At 44.3% G+C, this 17,810-nt stretch overlaps 2 long non-coding RNA genes across 4 annotated transcripts in view; one reads left to right on the top strand and one right to left on the bottom strand.

Moving 5' to 3' along the window:
- LOC138915588 (uncharacterized) overlaps positions 1-12,794 on the bottom strand; it is a 41,500-nt gene extending 28,706 nt beyond the window's left edge. Inside the window, exons 1-2 of one of the 3 annotated variants that reach the window (XR_011421615.1) lie at positions 12,669-12,794; positions 145-868 (exon numbers count right to left, since the gene is read on the bottom strand). This is a non-coding gene — a long non-coding RNA (uncharacterized lncRNA). The remainder of the gene's footprint in view (positions 1-144; positions 869-12,668) is intronic. The other 2 variants (XR_011421616.1, XR_011421617.1) reach the window with 2 other exon arrangements.
- LOC138915594 (uncharacterized) lies at positions 12,766-16,968 on the top strand. Its single transcript, XR_011421624.1, has 2 exons — positions 12,766-12,883; positions 13,766-16,968. It is a non-coding gene; the product is annotated as an uncharacterized lncRNA (long non-coding RNA).
- The last annotated feature ends 842 nt before the right edge of the window (positions 16,969-17,810 follow it).

The following is a 17,810-nucleotide window of genomic DNA, read 5'->3' as shown; positions in this document are numbered from 1 at the left end:
CACGTGGAGAAGGAAAACTGCAGAATACTAATTTTCTACATACTCAGAACCTGCCTTTCCTTTGAGATTTGGATACAGTGGCTAGAATCCATCTAACAAGAAGATAATGCCCTAATACCATACTGGTATAAAACGTGCACTTACAACTGGCCAAAGCACAACAGAAGTCTCTCTCTCGCTCTGGTAAACTTCCACGGCAGGTGTTCCTGGTCAGCAGGCGGTCTGTTGCAGGCCGACTCAGGGATCCTGGCTCCTTCCATCTTGCAGCTCTGCCCTGGAGCTTCCTCGTTCCCTGCATTCAGCTGACTGAAGAAAGCAAGCCTGGAAGCAGCAGACTCTTGATGAAGTATCATCGAGACGTGCTCTGAGACAATTCTCCATGTCCCAACCAGCTCTGCTTCCATCTGCTGACCTTTGACTTTCAGTATCTGGTCAGACATAACTAACAGTAGTCTTGCAATCTTGACTCAAAAGCAGTGTTGGGACCCAGGGCAGACTGCCCCCAAAATATGCTACAAGGGCACGCTGATTATTTTGACTTAGTTATTTGAGAAGCAGCTGATGCAAAAATTGCACTTTGACCCTTTCCATTTCCCCCTGAAAGCAGCAAACGAATCTCCCATGTGAAAAACAGCTTCCTCACGAGGCTGACCCAACGGCATAAGGGTTAAGTTGGCGTGCTCTGCTTCGGCGGCCCAGGGTTTGCAGGTCCGGATCCCGGGGCGGACCTAGCACCGCTCATCAAGCCACACTGCAGCGTCATCCCACATAAAACAGAGGAAGGTTGGCACAGATGATAGCTCAGGAACAATCTTCCTCAAGCAAAAAGGGTGGGGCTGGGAGGGGGTGGAATTCAGGGCGGAGAGGCCTGTATAAACACACCTTGTTACTTTTTTACTAATTTACCACCACAAGTCCAAACTCTGCTTAGATTGCTTACTAATGAAGCACCCAAACCTAAGTATCTTTGTCCTGTCAAATCCTCACAAATTTAGTGTTTCTGTGTGTAAAAAGTATAAAAGCTGCCTGCTTTGGTCACTTCTGAGCGTTAATTTTAGGATCTCCCACGTGTACGCATTACATTCGAGTTTTCTCTTTAATCTGTCTTGTGTTCATTTTACTATGAGGCCAGCCACAAGAACTCAAGAGGAATAAGGGGGAAATTTCCCCCTCCCGGACAGGGGCATCTACCACTTCCACTCATACCTGCTTCGCCGCAAGGGAATCTGAAAAGTGAAACCTGGAGCTGTAGAACTGTATCTTATGGAAGGACAGAACCGATTTAGATGGACAGCTAGCCATCTCTGCCACATACCAATGCCCAAAAATTATCATATCGCTTGTCACTCTACCATTAATGAAGGCTTTGCAAGACCTTCGACAACCTTTTCTGAGAAACGCAACTGTCCCTGGAAGAGCATGCCTGGACTTACTACCTCCACGTCTGTAACACAAGGGAAGAACAGACAATACCAATCATTTATCAGTTTAGCTAATCAGCCAAACATGAATCCCTTGGTCCCACCCATGGAGAGATCCTGATTAAGAGAGTCTGGGGTAAGGACAAGGATCTGTAGTTTCAGAGAGCTCCCTGAGTGATTCTGATGAGCCAGATTTGGGACCCCCTGGAGTAAAGTCCCTTCTAACTTCAAAAAAAATAATATAAACCTAACATATATTTACTAGACAGAGAGCTGAAGTGTGGAGAAGAGGGGAAAAAAGGAGAAGAAAGGTGAATCAGGAAGGAGAGTAAACAAAGTGCACTCAATAGGGATGTCAACAATCTGTCATGCAAAATGACTCTGAGGAATGTCACTTTTAGCAAACACTGCCTCCACCTCCCACCCTGAAATCCTAGCGTGTTAAACACCACCCATATGGAAAACCAGATTACAGACCCTGAAGATTCTTAATGAAAACCATTTGGTCTCATTTTTTGAAAGACTATAATTCCTACTACCTCTCCTCGAATGATCTAAATTGTCTAAGCTATTTGTAAAAGTAGATTACCACCTTAGTTTAAATTCTAATGGTTTTATAGTTATATGAACTTCTATAACTGTGATTTCTCATTCTAGAATAATTGATCCAATAATACGCATCAAATTCTGGTCTGGAATCCACGATCAGCAGAAATCACAAGTGAATTACACACTTTGAAAGAAGTGGTTTGTTGCTTGCTCTAGGTTTAAAACACAAAGTTTCCATTATCCTTAGTAACTGACAAGCATGCTGGGCTTTGGCTACATTTGATGATTACACTGCTATTATTCCAAATGCATCAAACAATAAATATCTTTTTCCTATTAGGCTTCCTATTACCTTACTTGTTTTTATTTAAAACTTTTCGTGTTTTTGTTTAAAGGGGGGAAAAGCATATAAGAGAAAATAAAAGAGAAATAGGAACATGAAACACATTGAAAAGCACTGGCAATTAAGACTGAGATTATCCAGCTTCAGCAAAATGCATCTGAAACTAGAAGAGCTGAAGTACTTAAAATTTGTTTTAAGAAGCCTATGTTCGGATCTCCAACAAGCACTACATGTGTCTCAAATGCAGACATCCCTGCTATGGAAGGACTCTCCTGGCTGTCAGCTTAGTAAGGGGCTGACTCTGCTGGAAAGTATGACATTACACAATTACAAATGCTTGACAGTTCATGTGGTTTAGACAATTTGAGCACTCTGAATTGAATACCAAACAAAAACAGTAGTGCTATTTGGTTTCATATCATTTGACTTATGGCTTCTAAAACATCTTTTAATTTTTTCTGTATTTGTTCATTTTAAGGAGTGACTGTCATACTACGGTGGCTTAAAATAAAGTTTACAATATAACCAATGTTTATCTAAGAAATAGTCCTCATAATATGAGATAATCATGATACAAAAACAATTATCAAAGGCTAGAAAACAATAGGCAAAGGGAGAGTCCCCAAAAGTGCCCTTTTTAGCAACCAAACTGCCTAAGCAAAGAAGTAAGATTTCCCAAATCCTATGGTGTGATCTTACCAATTTCTAATGAACTGGAAGATGCAATCCTTAAAACTAAAAACAAAATCCAATTACTTTTCTGCTTTAGGGACTCAGCATCTGCTAGAATGACAGTCATATACGCTGGTTTAGAAACAAACCTACTAAGATAAAGAAAGCAACTTCAAAAATGCGGGTATATACAGCCTTCCCTCTCCAGTCTTCCACACTCCCATTCCTATTTTGACTTTTCCTTTTTGTCTCGAAACTCCAACGCTCTCAGGCATAACAGTCTTGTCTGGCTGTCCTCTCCCTCTGACCAGGTCTGACAGAGTGTTAGGAGTCAGCCAGCCTCTACCGTTTTCACCTCTGTATCCACACACACCTTTCCTCCCCTAGGAAACAGGAGGAGTCGTGGTACCAACCCCCATATGCTCACTGTGAGGCTCAATCCTCAGTTAACTGAGGATAAACTCAGTACGTAATGTCCTTAGACCAGTGTTTGGCACCTGGCAAGTGCTCAGCAAGTATTAACCATCATTATCATCAAAAACAACCTTCTGTTTGATATCCCTACTGCTGAAAGTACTTTCAGACCATAATGCTGCAAGAACATATCTTCTCCACCATCACCCCCACCAGATCTTTTTCATACAAACTGAATAGTCCCTCTGTAGACAGACTTCGCAAAAAGAAAAGACATAAGTGTATGTTTTTTAAAAATTTGGCAGGTACAAAAATAATTTGAATATGTGCGAGGCACTAAGCATAACATAAGAAAACCCCGAGTACAGATCACAGTTTAAGAAAATTAAATTCAGGGGGCCAGCCCCATGACCAAGCAGTTAAAATTCTGCACACTCAGCTTCAGGAGCCTGGGTTCACAGCTTCGCATCCCAGATACAAACCTACTCCACTCATCAGCCATGCTGTGGAGGCATCCCACACACAAAACAGAGGGAGACAGGCAACAGATGTTAGCTCAAGACGAGTCTTCCCCACCAAAAAAAAAAAAAAAACAATTAAATTCCTATCTTTCAGTTCCGTTTCGGGATCCCTATCACCTTCTCTCTTCTAATAGAGCTACCCACTAATTTGAATGTGTTTGTAATTAATCTGCTTTATTACTTTGCCATATCTGTATTCCTAACAGTATGGACTTTTGCTTCACATGTTTCAAAACTTTAAAAAAGGAAAAATACTATGTGCATTCTTCTGGAAGTAGCTTTTTTTCCTCAATATGATATTCCTGACAATAATCCTCAGTGGTGCAGGTGGCTAAAATCCATTCAGTTGCACTCCTATAGGAATACAATTTATCCATTCTCCTCGGATGGACACTGCTTCCAGTTTTTGCCTTTTACAAACAGTGCAACTGTGAGCATTTTGTCATGTCCTCAGGCACTCACATACATGCGTTTCTCTGGGGCAGCAGTTTGCCAATTTTAGCATGCATTAAACCACCTGAACGGCTTGTTAAGACTGAAAGCTGGCTCATCCCCAAAGCTTCTGATTCAATAGGTCTAGGGTGGAGCCCCAAATTTTGCATTTATAATAAGTTCCTGTGAGATGCTGAAAACACAATTTAGAAGCACTGCTCCAGGATAAAGACCCAGGAGTAGAATCACTGGGTCAAAGTGTACATCCATCTTTAACTTTACTAGGTAATCCCAAAGTTATGGTACCAATTTACAATCCCACCAGTTGTGTGTAAGCATTCCAGTTATTTCCGACCTTCCTAAACAGCAGACGTTGTCAGATTTTTACACTGTTGCCAACCCAATGTTATGAAACTATACACCACGTTGGTCCTAAACTGCCTTTCCCTAATTGCTAATGAAGTCGAGAATCTCTGCATGCAGGTTTCCTCTTCTGTGAGATGCCTACTTGGGTCATAGGCCCATTTTTCTATTGTTCTTACTGATTTGTCACTGTTTACCTTTCTAGATACAATCCTTTCTCAATAATACGTACTGAAAATATCTATTCTCACTTGTGACTTGTCTGTTCACTTTCTTGATGGTTTCTTTTCATAACCACAAGCTGTCAAATTAATGCTGTCAAAGCGGTCAATCTTTTCCTTCATGGTCTACACCTTCTGTGATCTGTTTAAGAAGCTCTTCCTTGTATTAGACTCACACAATTACTGTCCTACATTGTCTTCCAAAAATTTCACAGTTTTGCCTTCTGTATTTAAGCCTTTAATTCACCTGTAGTTGATTTTTCTGAATGATATGAATTAGAAATGTATCCCACTCTCAAGGAGTTTCCTATTGGCTAAGGCCCACAGATATGACCAACTATAACTTCAGAGAGGATAATGATTCCTGTTAACCCCTACCTTATTGAGGTTTATTCTGCTCTCTCATCGAGGCAAACCAAACACTGGATAATTTCAATACGGAAAACTTGGAGGGTTATTAGCAAATTAGTCAGACTATGATCCCCACCCCACCATACTCCAGGAAGAATCCTTAAAAATACCACACACACAAAAAAAGAGGCCAGCCCTGTGGCCAAGTGGTTAAGTTTACACACTCGGCTTCAGCAGCCCCAGCTTTTGCCAGTTCGGATCCTGGCTGCAGGCAGGGCCATGGCACCACTCATCAGGCCATGCTGAGGCAGCGTCCCACAGAGCACAACCAGGAAGGCCTACAAGTACAATACACAGCTATGCACTGGGGAGCTTTGGGGAGAAGAAGAAGAAAAACAAAGGTGCAAATCGTAAAAACAAAAAACAAATTTTTTTAACTCTAAATATAGTCTTATTCTAAAGAACTGAAAGTTGAGCATTGGGGAAAGTGTGGCAAAATGAGCATTCTCAACAGTACTGGCTGGAATATAAATCTATACAAACTTTCTAGAGGGTTATTTGCAATATATCAAAAGCCTTAAAATACATATCTTCTTTGAGCTATCAATGACTCTTTACAGAACTTATCTTAAGGAAACAACTGAACAAAATACATATTTAGGAATATTCACCATGGAACTCTTTCTAATAGAAAAAATTGGAAACAGCCTAATCTCCAACAACGCAGGATGGGTTACAGACGTAGCTGCTGCAGCACATCCATATATGGTCATGCGCCACCTAAGGACGTTTCAGTCAACAGTAGATCACGTAGATGATGGCCATCCCATGAGATTAGTACCACAGAGCCTACATGTGTAGGAGGCTATGATAGAAGAAAATTTTATATATTGAGGTGTACGGGGAAGCCGTTCTGGTTTAAATGCGATTTGGACTAAATTTTATTTAAACCAAAGAAGCCTGACTTACAGCCTGTCAAATGTTCGTTGTATATTGTCCCAAAATAAAGAATGTACTCTTTTTTTTTCAATATTTCTTTTTCTGCTTTATCTCCCCAACCCCCCCCCCCCCCCCGCACACAGTTGTATATCTTAGTTGCAGGCGCTTCTAGTTGTGGGATGTGGGACGCCACCTCAACGTGGCCTGATGAGCGGTGCCATGTCCACACCCAGGATGCGAACCCTGGGCCGCCGCAGCAGAGTGCGCGAACTTAGCCACTCAGCCACAGAGCCGGCCCCAGAATGTACTCTTTGAAGGTAAGAACCAATGCCTCTCTTCTTATCACACCAGTACTTTTTGAAGATAAGTGTCCTTTCCCATGACACTGGGGTCATGCTGACCCACTGTGTATGTACTCATCTATAACAAAGTATCTCCTTGAACCCTTGAAAGAATGTACCCCTGTCACACTTGATGTATGTCTGTTTGGAAATGGTATATAATGGTGCTGAAAAATCACTCTTCTTCACAGCACTTACGAAGGCTGCACTCCCAGGCTGCAGTCCTCAGCTTGGCTCGAATAAAACTCCCCGCTGTAGAATGACTATTGATTATTCGTGTCAACAGCTCGACCATCTAGGTTTGTGAAAGTACACTTTATGATGTTTGCACAATGATAAAATCACTTACTGACACATTTCTCAGAACGTATCCCCATTGTTAAGCAAGGCATGACTATAGTGGAATACTATGATGATTATATAGCTGTGTTAATGTGGAAAGATGTTTCTAATAGTCTGGTAATTTCTAAAACCAGTTAACAAGATGCACATATGATATTCTTTTATTCTGAAATATTTATGGAGAGCCTTGTGTATGCCAAGCACCAAGCAAGTGACTGGTAAACAAAAAGAGATCTGTTCCCTGCTTCTAAGGAGCTTACAAGCTTTGGAGGGGGATGAGGGGGAGGGAGACAGGCCACATACATATCTTCCAACTGACTCCTGTTGGCATATTAAAGGGATATACGTTTTGAAAATACAGACCACTTCTATGTGTCTGTGTGTCTATGTAATATCTGCAGCACCTCATCAGCATAGTCTACAAAGAGAACACACACACTCAGCCGTATGGACTAGGAAGTGGGTCAACAAGAGGATACTTGGAGCAACTGCCTTGTGATGAACTGAAGCACACAAATCTTCTACAAAAATGCTCTAGGGAGAATCTTAAGAAACGCAATGTAGTTATGGAAAGTCATCCACTGGAAGACAGATGCGAGACAGATCGCAGAACCACAGAAAAAGAATTGGAACAAAGAGCTTCCGCTGTTGACAATTCAAGACTAAGACTGACCAAGATCAGGTACAAGTTCTTGAACAAATAACTGTTCTTCTACAAGTCTACAGCTTTACCCTTCCCTACTATGTTGGGATCTAACAAATAATAATGAAGCCTCCAAGATAAGAAAGATCTCATAATTAGGGTCAGGCTCAAAGGATTCTGACATTCTATATTCATTTCATTTAAACATCTGCACTACAATCAGTAAACTTACGAGAGTCATTAATTACAAAGGGAAAATTTTTTTCTTTGGAGCACAGAAACATGTCAGACACCTCAACCAAGAGATCAAAAGTTAACATTCACCAGCTATAAGACCTATCTACATCACACATGTGCCAATATGATGCACTGAGAAGGGAACAACCTCACCACTGTGGTATTCTTGTCACAAATGCTTAACCCTCAATTTAATCATGAAAGAACACCAGATAAATCCAAACTGAGGGACATTCTGCAAAATAACTGACCAGTACTCTGGAAAAGTACCAAGGTCACGAAAGATAAAAAACTGTCACAAATTGGAAGACACCAAGGAGACACCATAACTAAATGCAGTGTGGGCTACTGGACTGGATCCTCGACCAGAAAAAAGACATCAGGGGTGAAACCCGAATAAAGACTTTATTTTTTATTTCTATTTTTTTTTAAAGATTTTATTTTTTCCTTTTTTCTCCCCAAAGCCCTCCGGTACATAGTTGTGTATTCTTCGTTGTGGGTCCTTCTAGTTGTGGCATGTGGGACGCTGCCTCAGCGTGGTTCGATGAGCAGTGCCATGTCCGCGCCCAGGATTCGAACTAACGAAACACTGGGCCGCCTGCAGCGGAGCGCGCGAACTTAACCGCTCGGCCACGGGGCCAGCCCCCCGATTAAAGACTTTAGATTAACTCTATCAACTGCCTGGTTTCAATAACCGCACTATGGTTACATAAGAGGCTAACAAAGGGACGCTGGTTCTAAGGTATATAGGAATTCTCTGGGCTAATTTTGCCATTTTTTTCTACTTCTAAAATTATTTCAAAGTAAAATGTTTGAAAAAGTAACTTCACATGAATGATAAAGAGATATGGGGGATCACTCAATAACTCTTACATAAAAATATGCTACCTCCTCGGGGCTGGCCCTGTGGCTGAGCGGTTAAGTTCGTGCGCTCCACTGCAGGTGGCCCAGTGTTTCGTTGCTTCGAATCCTGGGCGTGGACATGGCACTGCTCACCAAACCACGCTGAGGTGGTGTCCCACATGCCACAACTAGAAGGACCTACAACGAAGAATCTACAACTATGTCCTGGGGGGCTTTGGGGAGAAAAAGGAAAAAAAAAATATGCTACCTCCTCCAATAATTGTGCTAAAAAAAACCCAGTAATTGCAAATAAGGCGTAAACCAGAATAATCTGTAAGTATTCACTAAAAACCTGTGATTGGGATAATCTAGAGAGCCGACTAACTTTCCTAGGGCACTGAAGTCTCTCCAGATAAATAATCTACCTCATTTTCCCTATTAATCTTTTTTAATTCAATTCAACTTATATTTATTTAACATCTACTATGGGCATGGAACTGTGCTGGGGCCTGATCAGATTTTGATACATTAAGAACATTTCAGTACACAAAATGAGAAAGAAAAACAGAGAGTAACAAAACTGGAAGGAACTTTTCACTCCCATACAATCTAGCAATCAATACCGGCACCCTTTTTAGTGTGATTGCTGCTAGGAGCTCAAGTGCATCCCCTTCAGCATAAGCGGTTCTGACCTCTACAATTATCTCCAAAAATTATCCCTGAAGATGCCAAAATGACTCTAAAACATACTCCATTTCTAGTACTTTTTTTCCATCTAATCATTATGTTGTTGGTGCATTACAGTACACAACACAAAATTAAAGAACTTGATTCTCTGAACGTCAAGGAAGGGTCAAGCTGGTATAAACCCACAGACGTTTACTTACTATCCTCTTAGAAGAGGTCAAAGGCAACATCACAGAAGGCCGGGGTTCTCAAAGTGTGCCCTCAGAGTCAGCAGCTTTAACATCACCCAGGAACTTGTCAGAAATGCAAATTCTCAGTCCCAGTCCAGACCCGCTGATTCAGAGACCCAGCCCAGCATCTGCGTTTTCACAAGCCCCCCCAGCTGACTCTGATGCACCATCAGTTTGAGAACCACTGATGGAACAGCAGAAAGACTGGCCCTGTGAATCCGGAGGCCTGATTCCAATCCTTGCTCTGCCACTAACACCTCTACAATGCATTAGCCGCTCAGCTTCTGTGGGGCTCAGCCTCCTGATCAGTGAGGGAACTGCAATAGCTCACTACCACAGTCCTTACACCCTAATTTGATAACCATGAAAGCATTCATTTGTATAAGGCCTAAAAGTGAAAACACCACTGCAGTATTTCACCACGTATTTCTCTCTTTCATCCAAATGAAACAATTAAAATTTCTTCTTGGCATCCACCAGCCTCTGAATCAGACTTAACATAGCTACAATAATTTCTTCTGATTTTAAATAAAATTGTGTTCACTACTTTGCTGTAGCAAAAGCCATATAAATGCTAATTTTACAGTTTCCTATTTAGTTCTCTATCAAGCCTATTTTGGAGCAATTCCTCATAATAACAAAAATTCCAAGAAACCCACCTACTACAGACTGAATTGTGCACCCCCCCCCACACACACACACACCCAATTTTGATGCCGAAGCCCTAATCACCAATGTGATGGTATTTGGAAATGAGGTCTTTGAGAGGTACTTAGGTTTAGATGAGGTCAGAACGGTAGGGTCTCCAAGACGGGATCAGCGTCTTTAGAAGAAGACGAAGAGAGACCAGAGTTCTCTCTCCATCTCTGCCATGTGAAGACACAGCAAGAAGGTGGCTGTCTGTAAGCAAGGAAGAGCCCTCACCAGGAATCAGCACCTTGATCTTGGACTTAACCTCCAGAACTGGGAGAAGTAAATGACTGTTGTTTCAGCCACCTGGGGTTATGGTGTTTTCCTAGAGCAGCCCACAACGACCAACACACTCACTCAAAATACCCCTCTGCTGTGGGCATAGTTCAGAAGAACTGTGCTCCAACCTCGCATAAAGAATGTGTGTGATCAGACCACTGAAGTACTCAGCAACTATGAAAGAGAAAGAATTTTAAAACGTACAGATCTAGATACTTCCATTACTAAGAAACACAGCTTAATTTCATCTCCTAGTCATGGATTTATAAACCGCGATTCTTCTCACAGCCTGTGGAAACTATGACAAAAACCTCTCAGGGGAGATGTGAGAAAGAGGGAGAGAGGAGAATCAAATAAGAAGAGTCCGTTTTATAAAGGTTAGAGAGTTCTCTTGGAACACAAACCTAGGTAGCATGAATGTGGGCAGAAATGTCCCACCAATCAAGTGAATACCCACTAATCCTTGAGACCTAACTCAAATGCTGTATCCTGCAAGCTCGCGCCACTCCTTCCCAGGCAGTCAGTCATAAATTACTCTGTGCTCCCCTTTCTCCATTTCAGCACTGAGCAAAAGGCACTATACTTGCTTATGGATCTGTCTCTTCCACCAGACCTTGAAATCATCTAGGGCAGCGTGTTACTCTCTCCAGCACCTAGAATGGTGACTGGCATGAAGCAGTTTGCTCAAGTGGAGCCACTCTGCTTTGCTGAATACAAGAGGAACTCTCTGTGCTATCTCACAGCTTTTCTGCAAATCTGAGATTATTCCGAAATAAACAGGTTTTTTAAAAAAGGCACCAGGAGCCACTGTATTATCAGTAATAATCACACCTGCCTTACATGTCACGCAAGAAGACAACAGCTACTAGAGAGCCTTGCCTCAGTGTTTTTCAGACGTGCCAGCAGAAGTCAGTAACCTTACATGTAGCAAACTTGAAAAACAATGAGTAACAAACACTTGAGACGCTAATCCTGACCTTAACTTTGGTCAAACTGTTTAACTTTAGTCTCAGTTTGTGAAAAGGGACTAGTAATTCCGACCCTACACGGCTGCCGTGCTACATGAAGTCTACAGAGTATACATCAAATGAGCTCTCCTAACGATGTTCTAATCAATACGTGTTAGTGACCTTCCCCAGGCAGTGTTGCATCTGGACTAACGCTTCACCGCAAACCAGGTGCATACTGTAACTAGTTCCACCGGCACGGACTGTAAAGTCCCGACACAATCACCATTCGGGCTATGATTACCTAGAAAATAATCCTACATATGTGTCCACAGATGCCAACCCTGCCAAGATGTCCTAGTCCAGAACCCCCCAACCCAATAAACAGGCTATTCAAAACTCAACGCAAGCGCAGGGGTCAGCAGCTCCTGGCACCCACCTCCCCCCGACTAAGCTCCAGAAAGCGGGCACGCACACTCAGGCCGTGCTCGCCCACTAGGAAGAGGTGGGTATCTCCAGGGACGATCCCGCTGCTGCCAACAGCGACGTGCGGCAGCCTGGGGTCTCCCGCTAGTTGCTGAGAGCAGCTGGACCCTGAGTGGCCAGGACCGTCCACTTCCAGGCGGGGTGCTCTCGGGCACCAGCATCCTCAACCGAAGGAGGCGAGGGTGGCAGCAGCGCATCGGTGCGCTGGGGAAAACAGGGAGTGGGCGGGCAGCCACGGACACCACCGCCCGGACTAGAAACCCACATCGGGCAGCTCCCCGCCTGGGCGCCCGCGTTCCAGTCGGAGAAGCCAGGCGGTCGGAAGCGCCGCGACTGCGTGCAGGGGTGCGTGGGGCGCCCGGGGCGCCGCTTCCGCGCCAAGAGCCCGGGCCCGCGGGGAAACGGAGGCCCGCCGGGTCCCCGGGAGCCCGGCTCGCGAGCGAGCAGGTGACGGCGGGGGCAGGGCGGCTGCGACGCCGCGCGGGCGGCGGGCGGGTGTCGGGCGAGTCTGGGCGGCGTCGGGAGGGACCGGCGAGCGGGGGAGGGGCTGAGGCGGGGGGAGGAGGGAGGAGGAAGAGCGAAGGGCCCTGGCGGGACTCCCGGCGCCCAGCTGCCCGGCCCGAGCCCTCAAGCCACCGCCCCCAGGCCCCGCGCAGACGCTGGACGGTCCCCGCCTCCAAACCTGCCCCCCCCCGGCCCGGTCAGAGAATAACTTACCCGTTTGCCGACGCAATCGCTCCTGCTGGCCCCTCTGACGGACTCCTCCGGCTCGTCGTCTTCCGGTGATGAAACCGGAAGTCCCACCCCTCCCCAAGAGGAAAACGGAAAGCCGAAGGAGTCAATCTAAGGAAGGGGAGACGCGCGTCAGGCTGAGAGCCTGGCGGCGTCTGACCGGGAAGGCCACCTGGCACTTCCAGCGGCTCCCCGAGCGGGTAACCCCCGGGCGATCCCGCCTCCTCCCTCTCCATCCCTCCTCACTCCACCCCTTCGCTCGCCCGCCCGCGGTAAAGAACCCCGAGGGCGGTGCGGGAGAAACGGACGCGCCCGGGCCGGGCGGGAGCCGGAGGCCTGCGGGCCGGGCGGCCGGCCTCCGCCTCCACCGGCCCAAGCGATGCCCGGCGCCTCTGAGGCCTCCTCTAACGGAGCGAGGTTTTCCTGCTGTGCCAGGCGCGTGCGCACCTCCGGGTTAGGAGAACAGCCTCTGGATGCTCCTAGCAGGGGTCCTCAGAGTCGCAGACCCTAGGAAGCCACGAGCCGAATTCGGATTCTAACGGGTTCTAATGAAAAATGCAGGAGGATCGGGGTCCAGTTCTCAGAAGAGGGGGCTGGGCTGCGCTGGGCTGGGCTGGTGTCTGGCTAACACAGAGGCTGAGGGAGGGATGCGCTGGAATGAACATGTGGAGCGCGAAGAAGCCCAGACCAGGTTCTTTGTGTGTCTGTGGCCGACTGCCTTCCTCCAGCTGCAAGTGCAGAGAACGTGTGTCACCACAGGGCTCTTGCACTGTCCAGCACACACTCACGCAAGGTTTATTTTTATGAATACAACGTAAAACCAAGAACATTCCCAGTCCTCGTTATCTTCCATAAGAGCATCTACCAAATCTAACTGACAGTCCAAACCTGGACAGTCCCAAACCTGACATGTTGCCCTCCTTCAATACGATGACGTCCCCTCCTGATCATGTCACTATATACTCCCAATAAGTATACTGGGTGGTCATCTTTATCCATGTGCATATGCTTCTTTGGTAAAATTTTTTAAAGCAAATACTTAAATTTCTCTATCCCCAACCTCTTTGTCTTCTTATTACTAGTTAATTGGTCTTCTGGCTAATCACTGGGCGGATTTCTGTCATCCCTCTGAATGTAATCTATCCGGAAAATACTTCCTATCTGGCTCCCAAACCACAGCAAGACCCAGGTAGCCACATGGCTTGGGTTTGGGTAGAAAACGTGGACCCATCAATGAGAGCTGGGGAGACCCATCATGACCCGGGGAGGCAGAAAACCACGGCTCTGGACTCAGGCATCCCAGGGTTGGAATTTCCTAGATTCAATGACCTCATTCGTCCTCCTCCTCTCCTCACCTGGTGGCAGCTGAATAATTGACCAAGACACTGCAGGTCTCAGAGATTCAGCAGGAATGCAGATCAGCAAATACATCTTCTTATTTAGTGACTTGGTAAAACTGATGTTCCCTTGCTCAGAAATGGTTATATTTTACAACCAACTTTTGTTAATTGACTACTATGAACACCCTTGTTAAAATATAAATTGGCGTCAGAAACCTCGTGTACAGTTAGTCCTTGGGACCTCTGCCAAATACATCAGGTAGGTCCACGGAATCCGAAAACCTCACAAGATTCAACCAAATCTGGCGAGCATGGACTGTGCTTAAATAGTGACGAGTACCAAACACCTGCGAATATTTAACCAAGAGGACTTGATGTTGTCCAGCACCAGAGAAGAAGTGGCTCCTTATGGATGCCTCAGCGAGGCTGATGCCACAGGTGGGTCCCGTTTCTGTGACAAGAGGCAGGGTAAGCTGGCCCCATGATCCAGCCGTTTTAGACATGACGCAGCAAGCTTTAAAACTGACATTTCAAGCACCCACAAAGAGATGGAATGTGTGGCACTTTGTTTTTATTTGGAATCATAAGAGAAACATTTTTAATAAACCCTTAACTTCTTCTCCATTAATGCTATTTAAATAGTGAATTCATAAAGACTGAAGTGATTTGTTTACTTATACTTAGCTGTAGAAAACTTACGTGCTTTTGTTTATTTGTTTACACCATCAAATCCAATCAAGCCAAACAAGATGGTCGACTGAAATGACTGATGAATGCAACCTGAGCTGACAGCTTTAAATTTGGGATGTGTTACTGATGTCAGGTTGATCAGTTCTCTGTCTAAAATTGATGCTATTTAAAGCTTTGAACAATTTAGATGTAGTCACTGAGTAAAATCCCAACGGGGTGAGAGAATTCCATCAGGGCTGATTCTGCTGTGGTGAATTTCCATGTGCGCAGGTGTCAGAGGGAGAGTGGCCTCTCCCGATGGGGTAGTGAGACAGAACAGGATGCAGGAGGGGCGGTGGGCTGGCGTCACTCACAGCAAAGGTAAAGAGGCTTAGAATAAAGATAGACGCATCTTCTCACAAGGAATCCCAAATGGCATAAGAGTGTGAATATTGGTCATTTCTGTTTCAAAACTTTTCAAGAAAGGAAAAAGTGAAGGGGAGGCAAGAAGTGAATATGTATCACGCTTCAATAACTCATCTGAAAATGAACCCCCAGGGAAATCATGGTAGCCGGTGGGGTAGACCAGTGTTTTTATTAACAATATAAAAGGAATGTGTGGTGAAAGCAACGGTGACATAAGTACTGACAGTCAGTGGATGAATGATTATGTGTCCTGAGCACCTCAGGACACAGCAAACTAGAGCAATTCCACCAATCAAATGGCAAGAGAAGTCTAATCGAAGAACCATCCTTGTGCTGGAAGGGCAGAATGAGTCCAGTCCGGGGACTACTGGGGCCAGACTTGGGGAAATCAAGTTGTTGAAGGTAGCTGTGACTTTAGAGAGGTGTGCAACAGAGACATTAAGCCATTTCCAGTGTCTCTACCTTTAAAATAGTTTATTACTGGTCCAAATGTCCAAAGACGTATTAAAGAGGGAAAATATTGTTTACTGGACAGAAATTCTCTGGATATTTAGATTCTATTCCTGTCCAGGGATGTGAGAGAGGGGATATGTCAGCAGCTCAGATGTAAGCTGGAAGGTTCCCGTCGTTGTTAATGCAGCTTAGCCGTCTCTAGGAAAAAGGCAGCAAATAATTGGGATCCTTCTATGTAGTTCCACCTAACAAAAGAAGAAATAAAGAGAAACTGTTATTTCCATTCAAATAATGGAGGAAAAGTAGTCTACAATTTAAACAGGAAGATTTGATGACATAAATTCAATCTAAAATATGCAGCATGTCGGAAGGTTACTGATGTGGACACCCTGTGGTTTGCACACTGAGAGATCAGCCCCCTCAAGAACCTGCTCACTGTTGATTTTCTCCTTCTGCGCGTGCTCTCCATCGTCCACAGTGCCCAGCGGGAGCATCATCACACTCTTTTGGATAACATCCTGGAATATATTGGCAATTGGTGTGGTTGATCCATCCCGGATCATATCTGGTTCTGTTCCAAACACTGAAACACAGGAAAAGAAGGCATTGAATAAATTAATGAGAAGACTACCCCCAGTGATCTCCGCAAATGTCGTGTTCACTTTATCTTTCTTTCTTTTTTTTTTTTTTCCCACCATGAAATTTGGTGGCTGGGATAAGTAAGCGTCCTGATATCATGCAATTTATATTCTAAAATAGTCAATAGAGTCAAGAAGAAAACTGTGGTTGCCTTATTTACTATTATCTACTTTTAAAAAATATTTTTAAATAATATTTTAAAGTAACGTTAGACTTACAGAAAAGTTGCAAAAGTAGTACAGAGAGAGTTCTCATATATTCCTTACTCTGCTTTCCCTAATGTTAACATCTTACATAACTATTGTACAATTATCAAGAATAGGAAATTAACATTGGATAATATTATTAACTAGACTCAGCCTTTATTTGAATTTCACTCTTTCCCTTCTGCTGTACCAGGATCCAATGCAGAATCCCACACGGCATTTTGTCATTGCTCCTTAGTCTCCTCTTGTCTGTGACTGTTTCTCAGTCTTCCCTTATCTTTCATGACCTTGACCCTGCTGAAGAGTACTGATCAGTTGTTTTGTAAAATGTCCCTCAGTTTGGGTTTATCTGACGTTTTTTCACGATTGGAAGAGGTCATGTGTTTTTGGCCAGAGTACCACAGAAGATGTACCTACCTACTTTTATGGTTGCTTCACGAATTAAGTATTAGAAACACTAATATTAAATATTAGGAACACATTTCTTTGGTGTTTTGTGTTTCTTTTGTAACCAACATATGAATAAATCGCTGTACTCAACTTTCACCTGAATGTTGCAGTGTTTGTACTCAACTTTCAAGGTATCCCAGGAAACAGTTTTAATGGATATCCTGGGGTCTAGAAAGAGATGAGTTGAAACCTTCTAGGCTATAGGGAAAGTTGCCAGAGATGGAGTGGGAATGAAAAATAAATGAAGACACAAAAGAGAACATGCCGTGTCTTCTGGATCCACAGAGCAAGGCGTGAATGTGAATAAAGATGATGTACACTCGTGCATTGCTTAACGACAGGATACATTCTGAGACATGCATCGTTAGGTGATTTAATTGTTAGATGGTTTAATTGTTGTGTACTCACACAAACCTAGGTGGTATAGCCTACCACACGCCTAGGTGATATGGTGCTAATCTTATGGGACCACTGTCATACATGCAGTCCGTTGTTGACGAAAAACTCATTATGTGGCAGACGACTGTCCTTTGTTGGCAGGACTGGTTTAGCACACAGACAGACAAAAAGGTGCCTTATGCATTCCTGCATTTTCCTGTATTTCATGTCTTTACTGTTGAATTTGACATTTCAATCACACATCTCTCTTCAGCTGGCATTCCATTTAACTTCCTAACTCTTCTTCCTCTTTTCTTCACCCCCAAATTTTACTGGTAAAATACTGCTACAATTGAGGGCAGTGGGGATGATTGTGTAGAGAAGTATGGCTCTCGGTGTTGGACTTGTCCTCTAATTTTTGACGTCTGTGTCCCTTGTACTCATAGATGCAGAGAGTTAGTGCTCCAAGGAGGTCTGGAGGCCATTAAACCCAGAGCTCTGTGACCGGGAAGAGCAAGTCCCCACAGGGCAGCCCGGTGCCAGCTTGCTCGCTCCACTACAGTTTA

The sequence above is a fragment of the Equus caballus genome, chromosome 9, assembly GCF_041296265.1.
Source record: "Equus caballus isolate H_3958 breed thoroughbred chromosome 9, TB-T2T, whole genome shotgun sequence".
NCBI lineage: Eukaryota > Metazoa > Chordata > Mammalia > Perissodactyla > Equidae > Equus > Equus caballus.
This window is presented reverse-complemented; position numbering and strand designations above follow the sequence as displayed.